Source organism: Mustela nivalis (assembly GCF_964662115.1).
Source record: "Mustela nivalis genome assembly, contig: HAP1_SCAFFOLD_158, whole genome shotgun sequence".
Taxonomy (NCBI): domain Eukaryota; kingdom Metazoa; phylum Chordata; class Mammalia; order Carnivora; family Mustelidae; genus Mustela; species Mustela nivalis.
The window spans coordinates 809,528-820,657 of record NW_028136465.1 but is presented as its reverse complement, the minus strand read 5'-3'; the positions used below and the strand labels follow the sequence as shown (position 1 = coordinate 820,657).

Genomic DNA, 11,130 nt, shown 5'->3' with positions numbered 1-11,130 from the left:
CTATCTGAAAAAATAAAGAAAACAATCTAATTCACAATAGCATCAAAAATAATAAAATACTTAGGAATAGATTTAACTAAGAAGATGAAAGATCTGTACTCCATAAACTATGACATTGATAAAGAAATTGAAGGTGACAGAAATGGAAAGATAGCTCATATTTATGAATGGTAAGAATTAACATTGTTAAAATGTCCATACTACCGTAAACCATCTGTAAATCCAATTCCTATCAAAAATCCAATGTTAGGGGCGCCTGGGTGGCTCAGTGGGTTAAGCCGCTACCTTCAGCTCTGGTCATGATCCCAGGGTCCTGGGATCGAGCCCCGCATCAGGCTCTCTGCTCAGCAGGAAGCCTGCTTCCTCTTCTCTCTCTGCCTGCCTCTCTGCCTGCTTGTCATCTCTCTCTGTCAAATAAATAAATTAAAAATCTTAAAAAAAATCCAATATTATTGTTTTACAGAAGTAAGTAAAGAATCCTAAAGTTTATATGAGACCATGAAAGACAACAAATAATCAAAGCAGTTCTGAGAAAGAATGAAGAAGGGAGATTACACTTCTTGATTTGAAACTATACTACAAAGCCCTCATGCTCAAAACAATAAAGTATACTGGCATAAAAACAGACCAATAAACAAGTAGAACAGAATTGAGAGTCCAGAAATAAATCCTTTCATACAGTCACCTAATATTTGACAGGGGCCAACATATGTAATGGGGAAAGATAGTCTGTTCAATAAATGATATTTAAAACTGAATAGTCACATAAACAGTATGAAAAGGGAACCTTATATCACTCATAAGTCTGAACTTGAAATAGATTAAAGACTTAAAGGTGATGCATGAAACTAAATTTCCTAAAGGAAAACATAGGAAAAATTCTCCTTGACATTGGTCTTGCCAATAGTTTTTTGGATACCAGACCAAAAACACAAGCAAAAAAAGCAAAAATAAATAAATGGTATTACATCAAACTAACGTTTCTGCATTGCCAAAAAAAGGGAGAGAGAATGAAAACACAATCCACAGAATGTAAGAAAATACTTACGAATCTTATATCTGAAAAGAGGTTAATAACCAACAGATACAAATAGAAAAAAATATATGATTAAAAAAATAGCAAAAGGATCTCAATAGACTTTTTTTTCAAAAAAGTTATATAAATGACCAACAGGAGCATTAAAAAGTGCTCAACGTAAAAATCTCAGGGCAAAGTCCTTATGTTGTTGTTGTTGTTGTTTACCTCTGAAAAACACAGCAAGATATTAGAATATATACTACCAAAAAATTGAAACTAACCAATTTTGGTAAATATTGGGGAAAACGGGGAACTTATGCACTGTAATAGGGATATAAATTTGTATGGAAAACAGTATGGAGATTATTCATATTATTAAAAGTAAAATTACCATATGATTCAGTAATCCCACTTCTAGGTATCTATCTAAAGAAAACGAAGTCACTGTTCAAAGACATATCTGCACTCTTATGTTTATTATAAAATTATTAACTCTAAGCAAGAGATGGAAATAACTTCAGTATCCATTAATGGATGAATGAGTAAAATAAGTATGGTAAATATATACTACGGAATACTACTTAACCATGAAAAATTAAGAAATACTGCCATTTACAACAGCATGGATGGATCTTGAAGGTATTATTCTAAGTGAAATATTTCAAAGATTTTATATATTTTTTTAATTTATGTATTATGATATCCCTTACATACAGAATCTGAGGAAAAGGAAAACTAATGGAAACTTAGAGTTGAGTTGACAAGGGGTGAACCTGGGGTGGAGTAAGATGGTCCAAGGGTGCAAACTTGCAACTATAATATGAAAAAGTTCTGGGGATCTAATGTACAGCATGATGATCATAGTTAATAAGATATACATACTTTTTTTTATTGTGCTTCCCTTTAATAAACTTTGCATATATCACATTCTTACAAGTTGAAAGTTTATAGCAATCTTGTATAAAAGAGGTCTGCTGCCACCATTTTTCTAACAACATTTGTTCATTTTGTGTCTCTTTGTCACATGTTGGTAATTCTTGCAATATATCAAGTTTTTTCATTATTATTGTATTTGTTATGGTGATCTGTGATCAGTAATTATGACCCACTGAAAACTCAGAACTAGTGTACTTAAGGTATATACATTGATTTTCTTTAAAAACATAATGCTTTTGAACAGTGCAGTATAGTTTTTATTTTTTATATGCACTGGGAAACATAATTTTTTATATGCACTGGGAAACCAAAAAATATAATAATTTGACTTAGTTTATTGAGATAATCACTTTATTGAGGCAGTCTGGAACAAAACCCACAAGACCTCTGAAGTTTATCTCTACTATACTATATACATAAAAGTTGCTAAGAGAGTAGATCTTAAAATTCCTTACGATACATGCATAAAAAACAGTGGCAACTATACGAGATAGTAGATGTATTAACATTTTTGTGTAGATTATATTGCAATAAAGATGTATACCAATTTATCAAATTGTACAAAATTTACACAATGTTAAAAGTTTGCAATGTTATAAGAAATCATTTCTTAAATTTACAAATATGTCGATTTTTTTCAATAAAGCTGGAAAAAACTTTTTGTAGAATTAATCTATTTTTCAAAAAATGAAGTAAGGCAGTAGAAACTGCAACTAACTCTGAAATAATAGAATATAAAATCCATTTTTGTTATATACACTGTGACAAAAACTATTACTTAGTTTACAATGGAGGAGTACTTATGAAGCATGAAGGATGGTCTATAAAAAAGGCTGAAAGAGCTCAGTTTTAAGGTTTAAATTTAATATCTTCTTTTGAAATACTAAACTGACCACCCAGTGTTCCAAACATCAATGTCTTAACTGCATGAATTTATTTCATACAACTCTATAATCTAGTTTCATAAGAAAGCAGCATGCAAAGTTTGAATAAGACAGACTTGCTTAAGTTTCTTTATGTTCAACAGTAAAGGATACCTCCTTAAAAACAAATAGAAGAAAAATCAGCATATTTATTATGATAATTATTATTCATAAGGAGATTCATATTGAATTAGGGAATATATATCCTCAGAGGGGGTAAAGTAAAATGAAATTTATGTTGGTAAATGTGTCTAATAATAGTCAATACAATGCCTCAATATAAATGAATATTACCATTTTGAACAATTTAATTACTATTACTAGAATTATTATAAGTATAAAAATAGCTATCATTTTAGCATGGAATATGAGACTCTCATGCTCCATGCTTCATCACATCCACACAACAACGCTGCATAATAAGTATTATCATCACCATTTCATGGGTGAAAAAACTGAGGCTAACACATTTAGATAACTGGTTTATGATTACATGGGTAGCAAAAATGCATCACACTAATTTAGGCTTTATGATTTCAGAATTGTACTCTTTCCACTGCACATTCTATTACTCTGTAAATACTTGGCCTGTTTTCATTTGGTTCTTTAATTTTATTCATGTGGTGATGGCTTAAAGCTTCCTTTAAAGGAAGCTTAAAAATTTCATTTAACCAAAAGCTCCCAAGAATTAAAAATGCCACGGATCTAATGTAGACATGGATATCATTAGTTAATGGGTAACTATATATTTTCCACCCTAGTGAGATAACAATCAGAGTATTTTTCTAAGTTTTAGTCTCTCAGTGTTAAAAAGGACTTTGTTAAAATAGAAATATTTAGACAAAGGTGATCAAAAGTCTGGATCAGGTCACCTTAAGGTAAATATTAGGAACCTGAGGAAACAAATGGAGATTTGAACACTGAGCTATGATATAATGAATGGTTTCAAGTATTTAGTAGAGTATAGAAAAGCCCTTTAAAGCCTGGTCTTAGCCTAGCATTGCAGCTTCTGGGATATCTGTCTATCTATCATCTATCTATCTAGATATAAATTTGAAAACTTTTTTAACTTAAAGATTTTGAGAAATAGAACATAATCAGCACCATAGAAGATCTGTTTCTGATAACAACCTAGCCCCTCCTCCCAGTTTGTTAATATTCTCTCTTATTTAATGTAACATTGTGCAAATAGACCACTACTGAACTGCCGTTATGAATGAAATAGCTATAATCATCTGTTTGCATATCCTGGTGAAAATATTCATTTAGTTCCATGTTGTATTTCTAGGAATGGACCAAATTTTTATTTTTATTTTTAAGTTTTCTAAATATTGTCCAACTTACCTCAAATGTTTTCACTATGGGCACTTTCATTCTTTCACATTCTTGCAAGGCAATTTTACTGTTGCCCAATATGGTAAGTGTGTAATAGTATGTCATTTTAGGTTTTAATTTATTTTTAATTTAATTTAATTTAATTCCAGATTCATAATAAAGATAAACAGTTTTTATATATGAGTGGCCATTTGGATTACCCTTTCTGTAAAGTACATGCTCAAATCTTTTTTTTTTTTTTTAACTTTTTATTTTTTATAAACATATATTTTTATCCCCAGGGGTACAGGTCTGTGAATCACCAGGTTTACACACTTCACAGCACTCACGAAAGCACATACCCTCCCAAATGTCCATAATCCCACCCCCTTCTCCCAAACCCCCTCCCCCCAGCAACCCTCAGTTTGTTTTGTGAGATTAAGAGTCACTTATGGTTTGTCTCCCTCCCAATCCCATCTTGTTTCATTTATTCTTCTCCTACCCACTAAAGCCCCCATGTTGCATCACCACTTCCTCATATCAGGGAGATCATATGATAGTTGTCTTTCTCTGCTTGACTTATTTCGCTAAGCATGATACGCTCTAGTTCCATCCATGTTGTCGCAAATGGCAAGATTTCATTTCTTTTGATATCTTAACACTGTGTCATACTGACTTCTTTAATAGTAGATTTTCTGAATGAACTTTTAGCTGTGTAGGTCTTCTCTATTTTATTTTGAACTTGTTTTCATTTCAAAATCTTTATATTTATTTTCATAATCTGCTTTTATTTTTCTTTGTCTATTATCTATCTATCTATCTATCTATTTATTTGCAAGCAAGAGAGAGTGAGCAAGTGAGAGTGCAGGGAGGGATAGAAAAAGAAGGGAAAAGAATCTTAAGGAGGCTCCAGGCTCAGCACAGAGCCCAACTCTGGGCTCTATTTCACAACCATGACATCATGACCTGAGACAAATTGAAAGAGATAAAATAAAATTAAGGTGTTAAAAAAAAAGGAAAAAGAATTGGAGGTTTAATTAAGTGAGCCACCCAGGCACCCCTGTGGTATCTTAAATTAGCTGTCATATCTTTAAAGTTCTAGAGTATCCATTTGGTTCATTTATAAAACCTTTCTCAATATCATTTTTAGTGTCAGTTTTTTGTTCAATTTGCTTCCCCTTTCATTTCTTTGAGCAGAGTAATCAAGCCATTTTACAATCTTTATTGATCATTTTAACATCATACTTAATCCCATTTTGTCTATCAAATCTTGTTAATGGTTTTTCTTTGTGTGCTTTGTTACATTTTGCTATGTTCAAGACATTATATTTGAAACTCTTATTGAGTAGGGATAATTAAGAGCTATAATAACGGTATGGTCCTCCTTGGTAGGATTTTCTCTTATATCTGAGACTCTACAAGACAATCATACTCCAAATTCAGTGATTGGCTTTCTCAGTTTACACAGAAGGCAAGGTAGGCTATAGTCTTATTTCTGCTTCTCCTTGTGCTTTGGGGATCTCAAGTTAAATTTGGGTTGTACCAAAGTCCTCAAATTTGATTGCTGCTGGATTTGTTTCTCTAGTATCAAGAGTCTATTAACAACACAGCTCAGTGTGTTTTAGCAGTTTCAAATGCTCTCATAGCTAAAATGGCTTCAGGGCATATATCTCTAGGCTCTCATTGTATTTCGTATTTTGGCCCAGTAATCCCTCACTTATTTTTATAATCATTCTGATATTTTTAACTTTAAAAGCTATTTTGTCTGGATTTTTAGTTGTCTTAAGTAGGAGTTTTTAGATCACCATTACTAGAAGCAACAACAAATATACATGAAAATATCTGCAGTAGTTTATCACATCTTTATGGCTTTGAACTTCCATAAGCTGAGGCATCCTTCTCTAATCACTTAGGCAAACTCCAATTTACCCTTTAATACAACCCAAGAATTGCTTCATTTAAGAACATGTTCAGGGATGACTCTTCCCCACTGTTCTTACCAACATTCCCACACACTCTTTGCTACCCAAAGGTTGTTTATGAACTTTCGTTAGGTATATCAGCGTGACCAGAATTTTGCTCTATTGTATTTTTGTCCTTTAGAGCTTTAATTAAATATGAATTCCATAGAAAGTCTGTCCCTTTTCTTTCAAACCTGGGTTAGTTATTTCTTCTCATTCTTTGTCAGAAGTTACTTTATTAGAGAAACTTATAGCTCTATTGTGACTTTGGAGCCTTTACAGTTTTTCGACTGGAAAAATCACCCATCCCTGAGATTTTTACGCAGCTTCCTAGCTGATATTATTCAGAAATCTGTTCAAAACAGACTTTTTCAGGGAGGCCCTTTCGGACCACTCAGTTAAAAAACCTCTTCTCAATCACTGCTCTTTTTAAAATGTGCTTATTTAGTTCAAATATGCATCTCTATTAACGAAAAAGCAGTACGATTTTTTTTTTAAAGTTGGCTTACCTATTATCTATCTCTCCCATTAAAATGATTCCTCTGGCCTGGGGTTTTGTTGTGCTCATTTTAGACCAGGCACTCAATAAATTGTCTCTGAATGATTGAATTGTTTGACTCCCTTGCTAGATTCTCAACTTCATGAGGCCAAGGATTGTTCTATTCAGTCCTTCTTTATCCTCAATGTCTGTTATATTGCAGTCACTTACGTGACTAATGGGAAAAATCACAGAAAGAAAGAGTTAAAACTACAGAAAAACCCTGTAGGTTCAATAACACAAAGCTTTCTAAAATTATTTAGCCCAGGAATTGAATACTGGCTGCACTTTTGATTTTTTTTAAATGGTATTGAATTTAATTTAAATGGAAATACTGGAATGGTAGAATAATAAAAAAATTATAAAAGCAACTTGCTCCTTAAAGTAAGAATTATATAGGGCATCTATTCTAGAAGCAAAATTTTCAAATGACAAACATCTGAAAGCATAGAAGGAGAAGTAAGAGTGTGAATTGTACTTCAATGCTCTTTTCTTTATATTCAGCAAACAGCTTCATTCACACACCTTTCCAATTTTTTCAACTCTTTTGACAAAGCCTTCAGAGGAGTTACTGCTGATGACAACCATCACAGCCTAACAGGAGAAATTTTATAAAGAAAAATAATAGCATGTTTTTCCCAAATTGTTAAGGATATGGTGAAGCTCTGTCGGATTCAAAGGAGGAATGTGCAATTCCATGCTATATATAATAATAACTTGTTTTAATAGTGGCTTTGCAATTTTTCAGATATATCCATTTACTGAAACCACTATCAAATAAACAAAAACAAACAAATGAACAGGGGTTCGAGACAGAAATTATCTAATCTAAAAATAGCACATGTTCACAGAATACACAACACATATCCCAAGTACTACTATAGGCTTCAAGTAATAGTCAAAACAATAGTAAAAATGATTCAGACCACACCAGTCAAATCATAAATGGGACCTTAACTGTAAATCCTTATCTTTAGATCAAAGCGGGTAATTGGGGGCTGAAGATACATTATAGAACTAATATGTTATAGAACTCCTCTGAAATGAGTCATTTATTCCATCACTTTTCCTGCACAGCTGCTGACCCATGTTTTGGTTCCTGGAAATAGCTGCTACCCTGTCATACTTCTTAAAAGCACATATATTGATAACTCTACTCATTCCTCCATTCCTCTGTGACTGTCACTGTGTTAAAATGTGGAGTCAGCTGACTCACTTGTGATGGTAATAAAGTAGACGAGTTTGCAAAGTATTTTGTTATTTCTAAAAATGCAAAAACCAAATTACATTGAAATCATAAGGGGTGTTTCAGGGAGAGCTGTAGGATGTGGTTTCTTGTGTAATCCACAGAGATTAGCTCCAACACATATTTAAACTCTCCTCTAGGAGCAACCTTAGTGGTAAAGCAAGAAGATAAACAGATGTAAACACACCCTGGCACAAAATTATCACTTATGTTTGGCTTCCTAGTCTCCTCGTGTTACTTATTTATCTTAACTTCTCTCTGAAATCAGGGAACACAGAATCTCAATCAGTAGACATTTTTCTACTGAATTACCCAATAGTCTGATCATACCCCAAGACTTTTTTAAATTATTTCACTCATAATCCCAAATCTGCTTTGCTTCCTCATCTTAGTACACTGTAATTTGATTTCAAAATGAGGACAGTTGTCAGTAATGCCACATTCATTCATCTATTTTACAATTCCATGTGCTTATAACTATGAAGATATGTTAATAACATCCATTCCAATAAGCCACCCTAAATTTATTATCATGAAACAAGACCTCAAGAAAGAGAATTCAAAATCATCCATGTATTTGCAACTTATTGCAATAAAGCCTTTATCAATAGACTTCCCTGTGCACATGGTGGTCAAATTGCTGGTGAAAACCAGCCAGATCTATTACAAGCTTTCTCATGGCTTCTAGGTAACCCAAGTGAGCCTTTATTGATACTGGGAAGGGATAAAGCAGGGAAGGGATAAACAGTGCTATAAGATTTGGCTAGACAAAAGTAATGACTCTCATTACAAAGTGAGTATTTTTTTTTCAAGCTTTAGTTCAGTTTATTTTTCTTGTATAAAACTATGTAGTAGCCACAGCTGGAGCCTGGGTCCTCTGAACAGAGACTCTGGTGTGGGTCTTCACAAGATGGTCCGTGAACTCCTGATAGGGAGACTTGGTGAACACAGTCTCCTTCCAGAGATCAGGGGTGAGATAGCTGTAGGTCTTGGAGATGGCATCGAAAGTAGCCTTGGCAAAGTTCCCTAGGGTGGCAGTGCAGCCCCTGGCCGAGGTGTAGCAGTCGTCAATACCAGCCATCATCAGCAGTTTCTTGGGCACAGGGGCCGAGACAATGCCAGTGCCTCTGGGGGCGGGGATGAGACGCACCAGCACAGAGCCACAGCGGCCAGTCACCTTGCACGGGACAGTGTGGGGCTTGCCGATCTTGTTCCCCCAGTAGCCTCGCCGCACAGGGACAATGGAAAGCTTCGCCAGAATGATGGCTCCGCGGATGGCAGTGGCTACCTCCTTGGAACACTTGACACCCAAACCGACGTGTCCATTGTAATCTCCGATGGCGACAAATGCTTTGAACCTGGTCCGCTGGCCCGCGCGCGTCTGCTTCTGCACAGGCATGATCTTCAAAACCTCGTCCTTGAGGGAGGCTCCCAGGAAGAAGTCGATGATCTCAGATTCCTTGATGGGCAGGGAGAAGAGATAGATCTCCTCCAGGGACTTGATCTTCTTGTCTTTGACCAGGCGGCCCAGCTTGGTGACGGGGATCCACTCCTTGTCCGCGGCCTTGCCCCCGCGAGCTCCGCGGCCTCGGCCCCGGCCCCGACCACGGCCCCGGCCCCGGCCCCGGCCCCAGATGCCGCTGCCGAAGCCACCGCGGAAACCGCCGCGGCCTCCCATTCCAGGGCCCCCGGGCCCTCCGGGCCCTCCCGCAGCACCGGCGTCATCCGCCATTTGGTGTTCTCTCGGAGAGGAAACAAAGTGAGTATTTTAAAGCAAAAGAGCCTGTTGGGAATATTGTTTTATAAAATAGTGGTTTTTTTTATTAACTTTTTAAAATTCAATTAGGTAACATATAGTGTACCAATAGTTTCAAATGTAGATTTCAGTTATTCATCCATAGCATATAATAGCTAATGCTCAGTACTTACTGTTATAGCTTCTTGAAAGCAGAATTTTAACCCACTGAGCCACCCAGGCGCCCTTGAAAGCAGAATTTTAGATCACATTTTCTGATTACTTCCATGTCGTACAACACTTTCCTGCTAGCAACCTTCAAAACATACTGTTTGTTAGAGGAATTTCTTTAATAATAAATAAATAGGAATTCATTTAAATTTATAAATATATAAAATAAATAGGAATTTATTTAAATTTATTTAAATATTACACACTGTTTCATTGTTCATAAATAAGGTGATGATATTATAGCCATTAGTTGGTAGCACTGATATATCACTATCTTTTTACTTCTCAGTGCATTCTCTTTACACAAATAGATATATATTTTAAAAAATGTGAATCTGTGGCAAACTTGTAAAAAAACCCTATACAGTAAAGTTTATCATTTTAAGTAATCTCAATTATCTTCCTCAATTGTGATAGTATATCCTTCTATCTAGGCCAGATATTGTATGAGGGATTTGAAGAGACATACTTTTCTAAATTTCACTTTTCTCATCTGCAAAATGCTTATCATGATCCTACAAAAAAATACACTTATAATTTTTTGATGAAAATTTATTTATTTATTTTAAGATTTTATTTCTTTATCAGAGAGAGTGGGCGAGAGAGCAAGCACAGGCAGACAGAATGGCAGGCAGAGGTAGAGGGAGAAGCAGGCTCCGGCCGAGCAAGGAGCCAGATGCGGGACTCGATCCCAGGATGCTGGGATCATGACCTGAGCCAAAGGCAGCTGCTTAACCAACTGAGCCACCCAGGCGTCCCTTTTGATGAAAATTTAATCTGTATAAACAATATATTTGTTGTAATGCGTGGTTCATGGAAAACATCTTTTTTAATTATAAGCAGTATTAGAAATTAAGTAAATGTGTCTATAATATTTAAAGTTTTAACACATAATTCCACTGCTTTGCCTTATTTTCTCAAATCCCTTTACCACTTTCACTGACAGAGTCAAATGTACTTTTTCTACTAGTAGCCAGCTCTTTGTCTTTTGTCAGAAAGATGCCCTTGTGAATTATTTATAATAGAGATATTAGCAATAATAATAATAATAATAATAATAATAAGTAGCAATGAAAATGTTAAAAAAAAAGTTTTCTTAACTAATTAGGGTTCTTAGACATCAATTAGAGGAACCACCTCGGGCAAGCAAATTAATCTGCAAGACATTCCCAGAATTAACAAGTCAGTCAGATACAGGGTTGTCTGTAGACTGAAAAGAACTAGGTTT

At 34.9% G+C, this 11,130-nt stretch overlaps 1 pseudogene across 1 annotated transcript; it reads right to left on the bottom strand.

Moving 5' to 3' along the window:
- Positions 1-8,736: 8,736 nt before the first annotated feature.
- On the bottom strand, positions 8,737-9,684 carry LOC309857003 (small ribosomal subunit protein uS5 pseudogene; annotated as a pseudogene). The gene has a single exon. The product of its transcript is annotated as a small ribosomal subunit protein uS5 pseudogene (transcript).
- Between the last annotated feature and the right edge of the window lie 1,446 nt (positions 9,685-11,130).